The 21197-nt window shown below is 30.8% G+C and overlaps 1 protein-coding gene across 2 annotated transcripts in view; it reads left to right on the top strand.

Annotated features, from left to right (window-relative positions):
• LOC124367625 (somatostatin receptor type 2-like) overlaps window positions 1–21197 on the top strand; it is a 186597-nt gene that overhangs the window by 32433 nt on the left and 132967 nt on the right. Inside the window, exon 3 of one of the 2 annotated variants that reach the window (XM_046824597.1) lies at window positions 8845–8881. The exons of the other annotated variant lie outside the window; for it this stretch is intronic. The gene's annotated coding sequence lies outside the window, so the exon portion shown is untranslated. The remainder of the gene's footprint in view (window positions 1–8844; window positions 8882–21197) is intronic. 2 annotated transcript variants of the gene reach the window in all.

Raw genomic sequence — 21197 nt, 5'->3', positions numbered from 1 at the left:
GACAAACACAGTAATCACGCAACCGGAAAAGTAGCGATCAACTTGTTTGCTCGTCTCTTCAGCCTCCCTTAAAGATTAATGCATCTTAATCTGTGGTAATAAATTGTTAACAAAATAAACATAAACATGATATAACTGCACTTCTAGTTGATAATTAAAATTGTATTCTTTTATGTATAATTTGTAGAAATGATAGTTATACCTGAGTATACATAACTGATATAAAACGAATTAGAAAATCACGTTTCATGTATGTTTTTATTCTATTTTTTCATGTAAACAATCATTAAAAAACTCAAAAAAAAGAATGTTATTTTATTCATAGCATGTTTACTATTTATAGCGCTACAAAGTTTTTAATACTAAACAAACAACACATCAATAAAAAAACATGTTAAATACGCAATAATAAATTGTATTATTCAAGTTTAATTAGAAAATATAAACTAACTCATAAGAAGAGGTTAGTAAAGATACCTTTGTCTGTCTCTGGCTGTATTAATAAAGGAGAGATCCGTATTCCTATACTTAAAAAATAGCCTTTTATTGATAAAGGAGATGAACTATAAATTCTTTGATCGTTAATTTTACTATAGCAATCTGAAGTACGAATTTCTTATCTAAGAGCTCTATGAAACGTGAAAAAATTGAAAAATCTGTACCAAATTTAGGTAATCGTACTACTCGTTCGATCATCACACGCCATGAAACTTTGATTTGCAGTCTTTTATCGTAGTCCTAATCCAAGTAATATGAAATGAAATGTATTGAAACGAATATATATTAATGCGGATATTATAATGTCTAAGAGTAGTTAAACAGTATTTGAACAGAATTTGATAGCACAATTGTTTAATTAAAATTTTAATATTGCATATTTGAAACTAAAAAAAAAAATAGATACAAATGATACAGATTTTCGTGTGATTTAATCTCATTTCCCTACAATAAATCCGAAATTTGGTTGATATATACATATATAATTATAATATATTGTTTTTTATATTTACATTATATCTCACATTTTCATACTTATATTAATTTTTTACGTTTCTGTTCCTTACACACATATAACTTGTTACTTTATTTATATATTAGAGTACTTTAAAAGAACACTACAATACTATTATTGATATTGCTACGTTTTCTGGAATAAATAAGAATGTATAAATAAAAAAAAACCCTAAGGAAAACTTTAAAAAATGTGAGTTAAAGTTTTAAAGTTCAACACATTTTGCAATATATATACAGGGTGAGTTTTTTAAAGTGATCCAATAGCTAACTTTTTAATTACATGACTTAGCACCACACTTTAAATTTGGAACTTGCTTAATTTTAAGTTTCAATCAGGGATACACTTACAAATTTTTTGAAGATGGCCGCCATTTTCCAATATGGCGCTCAACTTTAAAATCTCGTATGAAACACCCTGTATTTTATGTTGTTTTTAGATTCTACTTAACAAAATAATACATTTTTGCTTTAGAGAGTTTTTCAATATCTCTAATTGTTCAGGAGCTACGTGGACTGGAAGTTTTCATAATTTTTGCGAATATGGCGGCCAACTTTAAAATATTTTATGGAACACCCTGTATTTTATGTTGTTTTTATATTCTACACTACAAAATAAGACATTTTTGCATTTTAGAGTTTTTCTATATCTCTAAAGGTTCAGGAGCTACGTGGACTGCAAGTTTTTATCATCAGTCCGAAAAAATCCGAAAACTTGCAGTCCACGTAGCTCCTGAACCATTAGAGATATTGAAAAACTCTCAAAAGCAAAAATGTATTATTTTGTTGAGTAGAATCTAAAAACAACATAAAATACAGGGTGTTCCAAAAGAGATTTTAAAGTTGACCGCCATATTGGAAAATGGCGGCCATCTTCAAAAAATTTGAAAGTTTATCCCTGAGTGAAACTTAAAATTGAGCAAGTTCCAAATTTAAAGTGTGGTGCTAAGTCATGTAATTAAAAAGTTAGCTATTGGATCACTTTAAAAACTCACCCGGTATATATCTGTGTGTGTGTGTGTGTGTGTGTGTGTGTGTGTGTGTGTGTGTGTGTGTGTGTGTGTGTGTGTAAAATGTACTATACAAATATAAACTATACTATATACTATTTAAATATAAAATTAAATAACTTAAATTGCTCATATTCGTATATATCAAATAATCGATATTGAATTAAAATTTTTGTAAATTTAAGTTGATGGTTTCCAATGTCTAGAGAGAAGTATAGTGGATGGTAGTAGAATAAAGGTGAGCTAAATAGGCAGTGCAATGTATGTATGGGGGTGGTTTATATGTAGGCTAAATAAAAGATATATTAAGGATTCAAAATATAGCGATTAGTTGGGGAAGATGAGTAGTAATGGTAATAAAGCAATGAGTAATAGGAGACATGAGTGTAAAATTAAAGAAGTAATTTATGGTGGTAGAATTATGGAGTTGTGGGTGATAACCTAATGAGTGATATTTAGTAAGTTTGGTTGAAAGTGAAGGGAGTAGAGAATATAGAGAGTTTGGGCTTGGCATTGCTGAGGGACAGTGGGAAATAATATACAGAGTGAGCAGTGAGAAAAGGATTAGAGGAGGTGAAAGGGCAGGGGCTAGTTTGGACAGGGTTGTTATAATTAGGGAGCTCCTCCCTAGCGTCATGCCTCGTTAACTGTCTAATTACACTATTTGATGAGATTATGTCCAGTATAATACCTTGTTATGAAGTCTTATGAATATTACATATTTTCTTGTTTTGGATTAAAAACAAAAGATAATGAATTTGATTTATGAAAGGAATCATTAGATGGCCACCAATAACATATTGTTAATAATTTTTTCTACATCAATAAAAATAATAATAAGAATGCATATGTGTATCCTTACTACTTTCGATAGTGTGTATGTTATCCTTTAAAGTTCATGTAGCTCATCGCTGTACCATTGCTGTGGTTATTGCAAAAGTATGCTCTAATCATAGTAATCCAATGTTGCAAGACGATCAGGTTCCATGTATTATAATCGAAGAAGATACAAATTTTATTGGTCTATTTTATTGGAAAATGAAATAAGTTATAACATCAGATAAACCTGAGCCAATTCAATTCTGACATGCATGGTACTTTACAGAATAAACATAAAAATAACTGTAGGGTCAATAACGTGTATACTTTCTATTAAATATTCCATAGTACGATAGAACAATCATTATGAACACTTCCTTTTTACGAGAGTTAAACACCGATTTAACTTTAAGTTACATTTAGCATGTGGTGATTTCTGGCGTATGTAAATTACGATGATATGTTCCACATGTTTAGTCCGCAAGTATTATTTTGTAGTTAGTATTAACTGTTAAGCACAGAAATGCATGTAATTACAAATTAAAAATATTGTTCAGTCAATTATAAAAGTAATTCAGTTGTAATTTTTTTTATTTTTACGATGAAAGCCAATAATACAGTTCCACATGCTTAACCCTTTTGGCGAAGCACTTTTTATTTTATTGGTACCTGGATCCAAATATAATTAATTTTAGTTTGTAATTTTTGTGTTTAGTGGTCGTAGATTTCTTAGTCAACATTATTGGAATAATTAATTTTTTAGTGAATATTTTTAAGTTACCAGATTGCATGGTCATCAAAATACAGTGGATTCAAGTTGAACATAAGTTTTTCTTTACGAAACTTATTTGAGAACGCAGCGTTAAAGCAAAGGATGTGTTATAGGACTATGTTCTATTGACAAGGATTGTTTAATTATTAAGTCAGTCAGTGATTCGTCCCATACATGAGTCAGTTCATAATATGAAGTGTGTAACAATAAGTTATTGTCTACTCTTAAGATTTAAGGTAGGATTTATTTACTTATATAGGTCCACTTGTACTTACCGTTGTCTTTTCTTTAAAGTTTCACTGTCAGCTTTTGTATTGTCTATCCTGGTTTCCTAGTGTTAGGCTAGACCGACGTAACGGTGGAACCTACAGATTACTCTCAGTCTGTACCCCTTATAGCTGTATTATGTACATAATGTATTGCAAAGGAGAAAGCCATACATATGTGGTACTTCTTTGTAATTCTGACTTCAATACTAGGTATCAGGAATATGTTAGGTCTTCCCATATGAATCTCTTGTATAGGAGTTGTTATTTCATCCCGATATTCGTAATTATTTGCAGATTTGTTAGTTTTTGTCTATGCTTGATTCAATTTTGTTTTTGATGCACATTTGGTTGCTGATTCAGATAGCATATACCACTTCTCAATATGCCATATATGCAGCTTATATGTAGATACACCAACCGTGTGAACTCTTTGACGGTAGATAATTAAGAAATCCAATGATTTTGTACATGTTATTTAATTAGATTCGTGATTCCCAAAACATAAACATTGTATACCAAAGCTAATAGGGAAATCGCTGTCGCATAATACAGCTAGAGTGAGATGCTTAGCATCGTATATTATAGCTGTAAATATGGTGGTAGTTAATTAATTATTTTCCTGGATAGGTTATAAACGTATCATTTATTAGCTAACAGCATAATTACTATATATTATCTGTCATAAGTTACAAAAGAATATAAAAATTAAATAACAAAAACATTAAATCTACACAGTTTATTCATATAGTATTTATTCGGTTACGAGATTATCGTGAACACAGAAAACGTCTCTTGACAGTGCGTAATGGTAAAAGAGCCATCAACGTTGGATTGATATTCTTGACAGTTTGACATCACACAACTCCGTTTGATGGACGTATGTAAGTCTGGAAAACTTAAAAACAAAAATATCTTTATCTCTTTTATGAACGAATAATTGTTGTATGACGTCCAAAAAGTTATTTTAAAGATAATGACTATAATTCTTGTGTCATAAAACATGTAATTTCCAAAGTTTGAAGTTAACGATTAACATTTACTAAGTTAAAAGTTGTAATCTAATCAATTTCTACTATTAGTGCTTGATGCACAACCGATACAAATTATGTATTGTAACCTGTGGGTATCGTAAGGCTTTAAATGTAACATTCAACAAAGAAAGATAACCACACAATAACATATGGTTAGTACCTTTGTTTCTGTTACTTACCGAATTCTTTTCATGAAAGCATTCACAACAACCCGTTTCTTTTCAAATTGAGTATGGCCCTCATTGATTTATTCATGGATTTATAAATCTATTAATAAATAGCAACAGCCTGTGATGATTAAGTAAGTACCGATAAAAATTACGAAAGTCAAAAATCTTATTGACTTATTAATAAATCGAAACAGGAAAACAACTAGTCAAATTTGCTATTGCAGTTTAAATCATGCACAAAAAATAAAAAAAAAATTATAAGTCATTACTGGCTTTTCATGGTTAAAACATCCTTGATAAACAATGAATAGAATTTTTAAATGGCTTTGTTTCATTAAATATCTTGGGGAGTAACAGGAAGGCTGATGGGAGAGATTTTTAATTGGCTGGAACTAATGAAATTGTGTTCTCCAAGATAATTGTTACTAAACCAAACATTGGAAACGCTTTTTTAAAATCAAATAAATTGTGCGCATGAGATCCACTGTTTCCAAAGTATTAATCATTTTAGCAATTATAATTATTCACATGTGAGAGATTGTTTGATTACGTAACAAGTTATTTAAACAAATGAATGCAATTCATTCTGATAACAAAGCTCGTGTGGGTTTTTTTCATATGCAGTATGTACAATCTAGATATGAAAACAAATCATTTCTGGAAAACCCCTTAAGGTTTAAAGTTTCAGAGGTGATAGGCGCATTGTGCGAAAACAACAGGAGCAGTGGGAACAGCTGAACAAAAGGTTGGAAATACTCACAAAAGACCGCATAGGAACAAAGGCATTACTTCTTTTTAATATTACAACCGCAGAACCATTGCGCTCTCAGCCATTTAAAATAAAAAGGGACATTGTTAATTTTGATGAGGGTGCTTCGTGCAACATTATAGTTGCTGTAATTACATACCACATACTTTATATGCAATAAAATACAATGAATACTTAAGAAACATTGTACTCTTAAATGTTTCCGTAAATACTGACGTAGAAGCATGTGCACATTAGCTAAAGTTATCGTTCAAATAGATGATGGGTATATTACAAAACTATTAAAACATAAGTAAATACTAAAATGGCAATACGAACATTTTTGTAGGTAATACAGATTTATTTATAAATTATACTACACAGTCTCAATATTTAATTTATTAATATTTGAAAAGTAAACAACACATCATTGAATAAAGACATTACTAAAGCTCTGTATATTTTGACAGATTACTGAAAATATAAACATATAACTAATATTGTAACAATGTTCCAGCATGTCATCGTAATTATACTAAGCTCCCTGAAAAACGATGTAACATTTGACCTAGTAATGGATTTGAAATTTTTAGAAATCATGTGCAAATGCATCTCGGAACAGTACATCTTACGATGGATAACGATATTAACATAACCATAATAACTGTTCATTACTTAATCAGAAAAGTTTCGTTTTAAATTCCCTCAAGAGATAGATGTTATGAAAGTCCCATAATATGTCTTCAAATTAACCCTCCCTTGGAATTTCTATGATCATACATAATTGCTATAGCTTTTGGAGGAGTAGTATAGTTCATGCATATTGCCACATATTTCTATGTTTGTCTTAATTAAGGTATCAATATCTACACCACTTGCGGCGTGATAACATCACTAAGGGTGTATGCAAAATTTAAAGCCTAAAGCTATCCATGTTACCATGCCATATTTGCGTAAAACTTAATTCACGTACTAAGTGTTTTTACAAAGGTATGTATTATTTTATTTTCTCAAATCCCATGAACAGTCTGAACAGACAGACGGACAGAAATGAAAATGTTCAGCCCCTCGATTGATATGCTTCGCTAACGCTCAGCCAAATAGCAGTATTATTTAAGAGAGGCTGATCCCCTATAAGCCTTACACTGCCTGTCCTCAGGGGCCACTTTCCTGTGCTAGGACGTTATCGAACAGAAAAGGGGGTAAAAATACAGATAAAATGTCAAAATACAAATTTGAACTTGCGCTTTCATATATTCAGATTTCAAGCCTGATTTTCAGACCGCTCGTCCATCAGTACACCCAAAAAGGACGAGAAGACTGAGTGAGGAAAAGAATTAAATAAATTACAATCCATGTTTAATTCCTTAAGCCACATGTTTAGCGCCTTAAGATACCACATCACAACTATGAATGGAGTAATAAATTTGCAAATAAGGTAAAAATCGTCAGTAACCGTTATTATTTTGTTTTTTATAATTGAATGAAGGACAAATCAATAATTACCATTCGTGCTGAGATTTACAACCAAGTGTTTGTAACCTAATTAGTTTAAAAATTAACAAGTATATTATAATTATTTAAAACCTACCAAGGCCTTATTGAAATAATGTTGTCTGAAAGTATGCCCATCCATCTGTGTGATAGTTCTTTATACAAAGGTTCTAGACACTGGAAACTCTTAAAGGTATATAGGACCTTTTGGTGTAGTGAAGCGTTCCTTTGATATTAGGGACAAAGATAAAAGGGCTCGAAGTCTGTCTGTGTGGCCACGTATGCGCTATCTCTTTCGCTACGTTCTGGGGGGTCCTCCAATACTCAATATATACGAAATGCGTATTTACAAGAAAAATATCCTCACGCAAGCCCATGAGCTTGGGACATCACAGAGAAACATCATGAAGAATTCTCAACTGGAAGTTAGATGTCTTTATTAATCTCTAAATATTATACAACATTAACCGTTTTCCCCTATTTTAGCACAGCGTTTAGCGTAGGCTTACTTTTCAAAATTTGATAAAAATATTATCTCCAGTAATAAATATTATTAATTGAACCCATTGCGACAGTTACATTTTGTTCAAGTACAATGTCACATGGAATGAATTATCATTGAATATATCTTAATTTAAATATACTTTAATAATCATATTTTACCAAGAAAATTATGGTATTTTAGCTATTTAATGAAATAAATAGAAACACACAATTTTCATAATAATGACATAAAGAACACATGGTGTTATAAATTATTACTATTTGATTATTTTAAATTGTACGTGTTTGTACTGTTCACCCATAGTCAGGATATATACAAAAACTAGAACTTAGCGGGGTTTGTTACAATTCATTCCGTACAATTAAAATATAAGTGAAATAAGCTTAAAGTAAACGTTAAATCCACTTAGCGAAACATTGTGGAAGTAATGTGCCTTGTACCGTGATTATAATGTAAATAGCTTACGTAAAATATTTAAGTACACCTTACTTAGTCGCAACAACAACCAGATGAATTATTAATCGCTTAATCTTACTTTAGCCTTATTATATAGGCAAAACTTGAATATTCTCCAAATTTATTCTTTGTCATATGAAAATAGTACATAACATAAAAATCAGAATTGAATTATTTAGTAAGTCTCTCTCTCTCTCTCTCTCTCTCTCTCTCTCTCTCTCTCTCTCTCTCTCTCTCTCTTCTCTCTCTCTCTCTCCTCTCTCTCTCTCTCTCTCTCTCTCTCTCTCTTTCGTTATAGTATATAATAATTTCATCTTTACGATGTACATTTCCAATGATTTCGTAATATACGTTTTTATCAATAAAAATGTTCAAAGTTGTTCACCTTTTTCAATAAGGTAACATAGCATTAACTAACATTGTGTTTAATTAATTTTGTCTTCTATCAAAGACTTCAGAACTAAATTTGGATAATTTGAAATGTCATATAAGTAGAAGAACAATATATTCACAGTATAACTGTGTAATGCGATGTTTAAATTATTTCTTTTATTTCCAGGATTCTGCTTCTGATTGTGGAAAACGGACAAATAAAGGTGGGATATTTCTTTTGAATACTGTATGCAAAAAAAATAACTTCTGTAAGAGGTGAATTTTACGTGAAATTCGTATAAATTTTAAGAAACTTTGTAAACTAATCAATTGTACATAAAATATATGCTGTAACATTTAAAGTTTCAGATCACTAGTTACCGAGCAGTTTTGAAATAATGTTGCCATTAAATATGGTGCTGAGTTATGTATAGACATAAACATTTTTACGGTAAAAAAAATGTTTTATCACTAACTCAACACAAATAAATATAATAATATATCATAAAAAAATAAAATTTAGCATATTTCATACAAGATTAAAAATAAAAATAAAAATTCATATTTTAAATTTGTACTGAGGTAGTTTGTGGCGTTAGATATGCATTTATTGTTTTTATCCCTTGTAAACATTTATTTAATCGGAATCGATCGAGCAGATTTCGATTTCTATTGTCTTTAAATAAAGTGCTTTTAAATTTTGTCAATGAAAACATCCCATTTTATTAGTATACGCCTAATAAGTACATTTGCCTACAAATAAAATATTAAGCATTATGTTCGTTTATTGATTTAAGGAAGAACCCTTAGCAAAACGTGCCCGGGGATGATCAAATGGACACTTTTGCTTAATATATTTTTGATTCAGAGAATTGCAGATCCCTATTAATGGTAATAGGCTAAGCGTTAACAAAATCTATAATTCAATAGACTAGAAACATTTTCAATATATTGATAACCTACTTACCTATACAATTGGAATTTTGATTGATGCTTAATTTCTGTATAAGAAATTTTAAGATATTGTGCAGATATTCAGGCAAACATAAATGGAATCTTTCCGCAAATACTTTGGAAGCCTGATTAATTTAGGCCTCGATTCGTCCACGCATTTTATTAATTTTATATAAAAAAATTACACCACAAAATGGTTGCGACATATTTTGCATATGTTTTGGAGTAAACAAAGAGGTGATTTTCCTTAAAACGGAAGGAGCCCGTTGTGTAGAGATCTGCATGAAAAGCTCGTCAGACTTCCGTGTTACCGAGTTTGTTCTGTTATTCATCCTTTCTGCGTGCACTGGAGCATTTCCCTTGTGTCTTCAGCCGAAATCTCGTGTATTTATGACATTTCCTTCCGTATACACTGCTTGTGCTACATGCAGTAAGGTTTAACTTAAGCTCTAATAGTAATGGGTATGTAACGAGATTTGCGATTAGAATCTCATGAAAATAATCGTACTTAAATACTAAAATTAGCCATTTAAATAGCTATTTTAATCAAGAATTTTAGAAATAACCTCAATTATTAAGATAAGGTGAAAATACAGAATTATATCATGTAATTTCCATTATTACATATAATTTTCTTTCCGACCATAACTTTTATTTAGTTAACTTATATTTCGGTACTCATTTAGGAGGTAGTAATGAACTACGTTAACTGTATAGGAACTAAGTAATACATAAATATTTATACGTATACTATAACTACTACAGTATTACATAACTTCCAATTTAACGTTTGGTCTTTATTAAGACGTATTAGAGATAGAGCTATATTGGATGTTCTTAATTTACTCCCTACATTGACACCAACCAATACTAATAACTTTTTTTTATTTTTAAGGCCTTTCGATAGCATGGCTATCTTCATCAAACACATCACAAAAGTAAATACTAAATGATATTTGTTTTTAATAATACTTATACATATGTAATTTAATATTAATTTGTCCTGTGTGGTTTACTGTGTGAAATAAAATAAAATCATTACTGGTTGGTGTTCTCAATGCAGTGAATAAATTCAATAAGCCGTGTTTGAATAATTCGTTAATTATAAATTAAAAATTTTTATTTAATAAAAGAAAACATTCCCTTTTAAGATATATTTCTGCAACTGTCCTCTGATAGTAGCTTATCAACTTGAATAAGCAGTACAGTCAATACATTACAGTACAGTAAATTTTCCATAGAACTGATACAAAGTGGTCACGTTAAGGTCATGATTTAACTTGAGTTTCTCTAACAAAGAGACCGTTTGTCGCTTTCAACTGAATGGGACATCGGCTCTCTGTATTGGTCGTGTGTAAAAGGAACAGGGTGCCCCGAGCAGCTGCTATGAAAGACATCACTTATTTTGAAAGGACTTTAAGTCGTAGTGCTTGATCTCAGCTTATTGCACGCTCCTCAAACCTGAGTTAGCGCAACTACACATGTATTACACCGTGTGATCATCGCCTATCCTACTTGATCTAAGAATGGAATGTTTATTTGAACTCCTGAAGATTAAAACAAAAAAAATATAATAACCTACATAAAAAACAACATTCTTAAATTAAAACTAAAACTATTTTCTACTGGATGGATTTTATTCCATAACTATAATTGCCATTGGGTTGTGATTAGTTTACGTCATCATAAATATATTTTCAAGAGTCATGAATAATATTCAGGATGAACACTATAGGCACACATTGCCTTTAGTAAACATTTGAGTATACGAGAGAAATATTTTTAGTCGGTTACAAGCTTACACTGATATTATGAGGAACCAACAGTTATTCACCAACTTTATAAGCACGCAAAGTACTAAAATGGTGATATTTGGTAGGTTAAATTTATTATAATGAAGCTTACACATAAATTTAACCCATATAGTCGGATAATTTCAAAATATGCCTATCATCTTGCAAGTTACGACTGGAATTGTATAATAATATATTAGTAGAATAACACTGTATAATTACTAGAACAAGAGAAATAAAATAAAGAAATTAGAAAATGTTATTTGTAAAATGCTGTTGATTGTAATAATTGTATTACCAAGTTAAGTTGTAATCATTTAACGACCCGTTTTTTCTCTTCGTATCACGTACACGATGTTCTAACTATATAAAGGTGACCTTTAATTCAATTACTAAGTGTTAATATATCCACTAATTTAGAGTTAGAGCTGTTTAAGGTGTCAGAGAAATTTGGTCGGAAATGAGTCCAGTTGTTCCTATACTTCCGGTACAGTTGACATAATATACACTTTGTTCGCTCTCAGTATTTCAAAAATATAGGGAGTTTCCCAAACGCTTAATTCAATTAAATAATTTTGCTCAGTTAAGAATTCTCATTCTTCCCCTGATCCGAAGATCCCCTGAGGACAATTAACTTAATTACAAATTTAACCCCTTGTATCCCGCGAGAACATTTACATAAAGTGTTCCACAGGATTCATTTTACATTTTTGTATGAGACTGGTTATTTAGTTTTATAATTAGCATTATTTTTCAAGCATTTAAATGTACCATATGACTTTTCTAAACAGGGAAATGTTGTTGTAAATGTCTGCTAATCCTGAAAAAATTCATAATTATTCTTATATTCTTACAAATATACCATACATTTATTTTTATGTTTGCATAGTTAGTTATTAAGAATTTATTCTGCTGTTTGGCTGGACATGCCAAAATTACAAAGTAAACATTTATATTTGATGAAAAAATAGGTTCTTGCAAATTATTTCTGATTTACCTCAAAAGATTACCTGGCTTTCTCTAAAATTATGTAACATTTACTTATACAAACTAAATATAATAAGATAAGACGCTATGACTGCTAGATGTATAAAAGAAAAGGCAAAATTGGGATTCGTCCACGATGACGAACTTTTTTAGTGTACCTAGAATGTATGTAGAGTACTGACTGCTAGATTTACCAAGCAAGGGCAAGAATAGAGCAGTAATGAAGAACCATAGACAGATTTTGGAAAATTAATGTAGGAGCTGTGATTATAAGATAGATGAAAGCAAAGAGAGCGGATGACTTGGGTTGTGAAACCCTTGTTAGCTTTACTGGAATGAATACTTTAAAAGGTAATGAATTGTTTGTTTAAAAAGCTGGTTATAATTTGAAACGTTATTACGAGCCCTAGTTTTTCGTGCTAGAATGAATTTAGAGTTGTACCTGATGTACCAACCAAAACAAAGGAAAAAGCGGACTTGGGCTGTGACGACGATTCCTTGTTAGTGTTTCTAGAATGTACGTAGAGTTGAGACTGCTAGCCTGACCAAGGTATAAACAAAAGCGTTAGTCCTTCTGGAATGGGATGGGCAAGAACTATGACTGCTAGATTGTTCAAAGAATAGGCAAGAGCGGGCTTTCGATATCATTGGCGAAACTTCGTTAGTGTTTTGGAATCTATGTAGAGTTGAATATGATAGATTGACCAAAGCAAAGCCAAGAGTGGACTAAAGCCGTAATGACGAACTCTTGTTAATGTTTTGGAATGTTTAATAGATTCTTGTTTGCTATATTGTTAGTAAAGGCATAGTAAAAGGCAAGAGCATACTTGGACATCGATGGCTAACCAATGTTAGTGTTACTGGAATGTATGTAAAGTTGAGACTTATACATTGACCATATTAAAGGCAAGACCGGACCAGGGATGTAACGACGAACCCTCGTTAGTGTTTCTGGAATGTATGTAAGAGCTGTGACTGCTAGATTGATCAAAGCAAAGATAAGAAGAGCTGACTAGGGTTGTGATAACGAACCCTTGTTAGCTTTGCTGGAATGAATACTTCAAAAGGCAATGTGTTGTTAGTTTACAAACCTGGATATAATTTGAAACATTATTACTGCTTCCTATATTACTATGTTATGTCTAATTACACTGTAAATTGGCAACATGTATCTAAGAGTAACGTGGTTCACGTGAGAATTTATCGGTGAGTTTAATTTCACTATCGAATGGTCAACGTTATTAATACTTCTACTATTATACAACAACTATTTATAAACACTGATTTTCCTTCTAGTTTATTTGTAATACACAAGATAACGTCCCCAATTGTGTAGTTAAGAGCAAACTTTCTTTACATATGTCGTTCTTAATACCATTTGAACTATAAAGTATTTCTTTAATTCTTTGGGGTACTAAGAATAAAAAAATATTTTAAAGAATAATGTAACAGAATTTAAAGGATAGAGTTATATACTAATCTAACTACGCAAACATTGTAAATATTGTTGTATATAATGTTGGTAAAAACGATTATACCATAAAAGTGAAAACGTCAATTTATTATTTCTTCCTTATCTATAATTAATCAATTAAAAATTTGTAAAATGTTAAGAAAATTATCTATTCTGAATACACTTAAAAATAATACTAATGAAATGTGTGTTTTGGGAATACAGAGGTAGGTTGATTTCAACGCAAGATGGCGAACAACGAAGACGTTTATTATCTGGCAATCTGAACGGAAAACTTCGTCTCATTTCTCTATCGTCCGCACGGGCCGTGTCCGGTTCGCTGCTCTTGTTTTGTGATTCTACCCTTGTAAATTCACCGGAGCGTCCTGTATGTAATTCGTAGGTATTCAGTGAAAACTCACTGAGGTAATTATTCATTCACACGAGAACTTACGGCATGTTAAACATCCGTAATATTGCATTACTTCCATTTAGTCAACATATTATAGAGTACCGTGTTTTTCAAAAGTGAAAAAGTGAGAAAGATAGGTCGCTTCAAGTAATCTCTAAATTGATATCTAGGGCACGGTTTATGGACAAATACTTATTATAAGGCAAAATGAATGTGCTAGAAACATTAGCTCTACATACCTATAGCACGTAGAACTGCGTAATAATTTTCTCCAACGGTGTCAAGAGCTACTACTTTGTGCTTTTGGATACACTGCGTTAAAATATCTGGTTTTGGCAAACTACTTTGAGCCTAATTGCCCTCTTTTATCTCCAGGACTGGAGATAATTATCAAAAAAATTACGAATCTAGTAAGTAAGAATGACTGATTAATCGACCATTGGTGTACGTTATGAAGATCGGCACTGTTTACAGAAATAGAAGCAACTATGATACCTTTTGAGAAACGATTCGATGTTACTCCAGCAGACTTTTCCCACGTCTGAGACATCCACTCCTCTAGCAATTTCCAACCTCTGGCAGCTATTGTTCTCCGGGTGGTTCTGGAGGTCGTAAACTCTGGGAAACCTTCACCTGTAATAGATTTCAGCCGCAAAACTTTAATTTTTTTTTGTTTGCAGCTATTTTGCTTATAAATTCATTATAGCATTCTTTTCTTTAAAATATATTCTTTTCGTAAAATATTCCGTTTATACTGATTTCTTTTAAAACCATTATGAGTAAAGGAGCTCAAGGCCTCTTTATAAGCAACTGCTTTAATAAATTTATTTTAATGTATATTAAATTTAACGCCTATAGGTATTTTATCGGGAAGTGAGCACCAAAGCTACAAACGTAATTGAACTATGGAACTATAATTACATGCGTACGTGTGGAGCACAATTTTTGTACATAGTATAGCCTACTTCAATATAAATCAAAACGCAAATTAAAATGCACCTTTAAAAATTAATTCTAGATTATTTATTTGTATTTTTACATTGTACTCTATAATAATAATTGTTTATTATATCGTTTGAATCGCGTATTGTATCTACGATGGCTACTATAATAATACCTGGAAGAGAAAGTAGATTGATAGGTTTTGTTGTCAACAAAAGCACGTAGATAGCGTATTGATCCCTATATCGGTCTTCGGGAGTTGGCCTCATTACCCCAATCTGTTAACGTAAAAGCATTGACAAATGGACCGAATTAATTTTAAAACCCGATTTAACCACCATAAATGATTTTTGGATTATTAAATATTCTATTTGTTTTGACTGATATTGTAAGACATTAAATATTCTATTTAAATAATCTGTGGTAAATCGATTATTATAAGGCACTATTTCAATCAATAATCACATATGGAATAACTACCTGGGGAACAACAGCGAATAGCCATTTAAACCAAATACTAAATTTACAAAAAAGATGTTTAAGGGCACTCTACGGATATGAATTGGACATAAATGACAATCAATTGGACCAGCACTATAGTTTAAAGGGACAACTAACACCTAAAGGATTGTATATATTTAAAATTTTACAGATATATTATGAAAACAAACAATTTAAGGAAACCCTGGACAGAAGCTATAATACTAGGCATTTGGCTAAGTACAAAATACACACCCCAAGGACAGACTATGGTCGCAGGCTACCAGAATATATAGTACCGAATCTATTTAATCAACTGCCTAGTGAAATAGAAAATTTACCAAATCTAAAGAAGTTTAAATCGGCAGCCTACATTTGGTTAAATACAGCTAGACCTCTATATCAAGTATAAAGACTAAACTTGCTATTTGTAGATGTCTTAGAAATAGGCCTAGCCTGGCCCAATCCCCACTAGCCTGCACTGACATTCCACTACACTGCACAACACTCAAAACTATTTTCATTACTCAGATTCACTCTCACTGTACTAGACTGTTGTTTATTCACACTACTTTATTCACCGACTACGAAAAAGCCACTAAACCCACTTTACTCAGTGAGCAAACATAACATAAACATAACCCAAAAACAAAACATAACCTAACCACGATTAGCAGAAACTGTTTCGACCAGACGACACTACTGCACACAAACTGGAGACAGACAAAGAGGAACAAATTCAGACAGGTATGCACGTATTACACACCACTGAACTCCTAGAAGAATATATTGTTATATTATTAGAAAAATCGTTTTCAGATATCTAACCATGTTATTGTAATTTATATTGTTTTTCGTTATGTAATCGTTATATTATTTTATTGTTATTGTTATTGTTATATTAAGTTCAAACCATATTCATACAATTGCCAAATATAAATAGAAACATGATGCCTGCCCTAAACCGCAAATAAATCGTCATTAGTAGTTTAATTTATTAAATTGATTTAAGCGATACAACTTATTAAAGACATTATTGCCAGTAGAAGTGGAGCAGTAGAAGTAAGGAAATATCGCTGGACCTCGCCGACAAGTTTTTTTATGTAACTTGGCGAGGCCAAACTGTGTAAACAATGTAATTGAATAAATAAATAAATTATACTTGAAGTTGAAATTATGAAATAAAATCTAACGCAGTAACTTAAACAATATGAGATTAATTGTATTTTCACTAGGTATAAGTTTTTTGTATTGCAACGTAATTTTACAATTGTAATAGTATTCACAGAAGGAATACGTAATATGTTATATGTATTAAAATTTATAAATAAATATTAAATGTAACATTACTTTGACTTATAATTTACTTACTTTCGTTTATTTCATCATAAGAATACCATTGATGTGGTTATGTGGGAGATTTGTTTATATGATATGCTTACACGTTGGTATTTATACAATACACAGAGATCAGAAGATAATTTAAAATTTAAAACTTTTACATATTAATTATCAGAGGTTTATCGTAAAATCTGAAATATAGTTCAATCGTAATATTTTAGCAATTTAACGAGCATAAATCTTTTATGATAAATGAATATATAATTTTTTTTTTTTTAGTTTCATTACAGTTACAAGAAACCAAATTGAAAAGGATTAAGAAACTAATGAAAATGAAGTATACATAAATGATCATATATTACATTTTTAGTTTATCTAAGACGTCACTATTGTTAGTTGAATATTTTTATTACGTTATAAATTTGGGGTTAACAGTTTTCAAATGTTTATTGGAATAACATTGAAAAATGGGATTAAATTTGAAAGCTACTAGCAGTAATTAACACAACCATATTAGTAAAACCTAGGTTTTCTAGTTCACTAAAGGAGAGTGAACGGGAAAACGGATATGTTATTCATGGATAGGATGCTTAATCCTAAGAACGAAAATAGCTTACACTATGCAACATACATTCAAAACTGTCTAAAATACAAAAACAACATGATAAATTATTCTCAGTATAATTTTTAATAATTTAAACAACCAAACAAATACTAAAAAATACATACATTTTAGTGAAAATAGCTTTTTGCTTTGCCTTGAGTAGGAACGAGATCATAGACTCCAGAAAAGACCAGATTCCAGATCTCGAGACTTAGTGTTACTGGTTGTATTGTATCACTGAATGATGACAGATATTTGAAAAACTCGTGTATCCTTTAATAACGAGATATCCTACGAACAACACTAGCATACTTTGTCCAGCAGGGACTATGAAATATTTTTACAAAATATAAAAATGATCATGTACAGGGTGATGAACGACATACGAGTATTTATGACCCCATTATGAGCTTAACTGGATCCTTCAGTTAAATAAAGTAACGTGAGATTTTACAACGAAAGGCGACAAGCACTTAGTTTTTCTCCTCTCAGTCTTCGCGGAGATTTACGTCATTTCGTTCCACTCCAGTTGTTGACAGTGATGCATTGGCCAGAACAGAGAGTGACTGACTGTTCTCTGACGCGGGCAGTCTCTCTAGGAAACTTTTGGTTTTTGTTACATTTGTAAACACAGTCCTTTATAAAGGTCGTCAACCTGCTTACTTTATTTAGCCTATAACTCACAACGAGACGGATATATTTCGGTTTCAAGAATCAAAACAAAGAGTAATAAAGTAAGAATACACCACACCATATCCGCCACTGTGTGCTTTGCTGAAGTTGCATTCCAAAAGTCTATAGCTCATTTCACTCTCGAGATTTGCTTTTCACCCCACCTGACGAAAGTGAATTTTTTTCAGCATACTGAGTGATAGGTTTCAATGACGCTCAACCAAACACTATGGTTGGAGTTGTACCATCATATAACTTATTTTTGTTTACAGACTAAATTTAAACTCTACGGATTAATTATTTATATAAATATCTTGCCACATGATACATTCAAATTTGTATTATTTTAGTTGAGTTTAATAGAAATATTTAAAGATTTAATGTACCTGTGTTCTATTGAGGGTAATACATTCAAAAGTGTACTGAAATAATATTTTGTCCCAGATTTTGTAACGTTGACTTTCCATTCTATTACTTATAATTTTACTCTACGAATAATAGTTTAAGTTTTTAAATCTTATATAACAGTACTAATTAAGTTTAAACATTTATTTGCTCCGCTATTTTTTCTTTGGGGCCGTAGTTACCCGTAAAAATAATGTAAAGTTATTCGCTAACCGCTCAGTAAATGCCATATTGTGATAGGCAGCATCACGAAACTTTCCTTAGGTAAGATAGAATCTTCTTACAACAAATTAATCATATAGATTTGAGATATATAGTTCGTTTTTGATATATATAGAAATACAAACAGACAGATGTAGAAAGACATGGATTAATTCTTTTTTCCAGTCCCTTAATTGATAGGCATCGTCAACTCTAAGCCAATAACTCATACAGTAAGACACTGAGGTAACACTCTTTAAAGAATTTATTAAACTAGTTACATTACTAAACGGTAGTATTCAAATAGATGATTAGTTTTGAAAATAGTGTTTTTGGTCATTTTTATCCTTAAAGTTACATGGATAGAGTGTTATGATTTAGATTGGAATCGATCTGTTCTTTTAGTGTAACTCTGTTTAGTTGAAGAGGACAGCTAAATTATGATAACATTGTAAGAACGGATTGCTTTAGTTTTGTAACTTTAACAATGGAGAATGTTCTGCAATTGTCCATAAACTCTTTAATTTAAATTTCATTTTGTTAAGTATGTTCGTATATAATGTAATACACATATTTCTGCATAATATCTCCAAAACACTAATTAACTTATAGCTCTTACAAAGTTTTAAACAGTTCGTGCTTACATGGTTTCAGAGTGATCTTTTCATTACTATTAAGAAAATGATTATAAAAATATTGTGTGCCCGTTGTTAATAAAGTTCAGGTAGTTTTACATTATACTTATGAGGGAAATTTGGTAATATACCAACTTACGGGAGTATGGGGTTAAAGAGGTATATTTCATATTATTGATTTTTTTAGTATTCTAAACGATGGCATACTACGAAATTTCTCCAAGAAGCAACCCAGTAAAGTTTCATTTGCCGGTTTACTGAATCTCTATTTCGGACTGTCTCTTTGGGATACATCCTGTATTTCTACATGGACAATATTACACAGCTAACTATTAAAAACAGTCATTATTTTTTATTGAGATATTTAAATAAATATCGAAACTTTATGTAACAACGGTGTAAGTTTAAAGCTTTATCTGAAATATTTCCAAAACTAAAATAGGCCCACAACATGATTTATACTAAACTTTGTCATTTCGTTAATTTTCTAAACTTTAGTCATTAAATAGATATGAAATCGAAGTTTAAGAAGTTTTTGTCTGAAACTGTAAAAAACATATATTATAATGTATACTTCTACAATAACACACAAACACAAACTACACCTTGTTTTTCATTGCATTTGGTACTTTATATCTGTATTAGAATTAGCTGTAGTTTTACAGATTTCAGAACTTAAAATCGTTACAAAAATCTATTAAAGGTAATCTATTTGGTGGTTATGGCTTTAGATGTAAATACTTCTAAAACTTTTGCCAGTGGGTTTCCCCCAGAATCAGCTATGCTAAGCTATTGTAGTGGTGAATACTATGTCATGAGGGTGATGATAAAATAGTAGAACGTAAAATCATGAAACTGAAGATTAGAATTTTTATTACAACATTAAAAAGAGTATTAACCGCTATATCATAAAAACTAAAATAATTTTCAGATTTTGCGTACAAGCATATTATTCCTTTAAACCTTTTTTTATCTGCCTTTTCATACTGTAAGACCTTTTTACTTTAAAACTTAAGACAATTTAAGACTTTTGACATACGAGAAAAAATATTCTTCAAATGTAGTATCGCACTTTGGAATATCTATTAAGTGAAATTTCTTACAACTATATTAACGCAGCGTTAAATTAAAGTAGTATAGTACTTTATTATAAATAAAGTTAATTGTGTTCAAGTATAAACCGATTTGATTTTGTTTATATTAAATAAGCATCTATATTTTTGGTGATAGCACAGCTATTCAACAATTCCTCTAGAGTCGCACTAATCGACATCCGCAGTCAAAAGGAAACGTATTCAAATCAATGTAAATCTGAAGTTAACTTGCAGACCTCAAGTAAGACTATGCTAGATGGTGTCCCACGATACCTTCATTCAATCTGATATTCTAAAGTAACAAATCCAGCCGACAACTTTAAATATACTAGTTATAGAAAATAATAAGAATTATATTACATTTTAATATTTATAGTATATTATTAAATTACTTAATTATAACTTTCAGCCAAAGTTGGTTGAACCTAATTGGAACTTGATAATTTATGTATTTTTAAGTTATAAAAAAGGTAAATGTATAGCTTTTACATGATATGTTACATATGCAAGTGGGTATAAAAATCACAAAACGTACGCTTTTTAGGAATGTGAATCAAACGTATTTTC

The sequence above is a fragment of the Homalodisca vitripennis genome, chromosome 8, assembly GCF_021130785.1.
Source record: "Homalodisca vitripennis isolate AUS2020 chromosome 8, UT_GWSS_2.1, whole genome shotgun sequence".
NCBI lineage: Eukaryota > Metazoa > Arthropoda > Insecta > Hemiptera > Cicadellidae > Homalodisca > Homalodisca vitripennis.
This window is presented reverse-complemented; position numbering and strand designations above follow the sequence as displayed.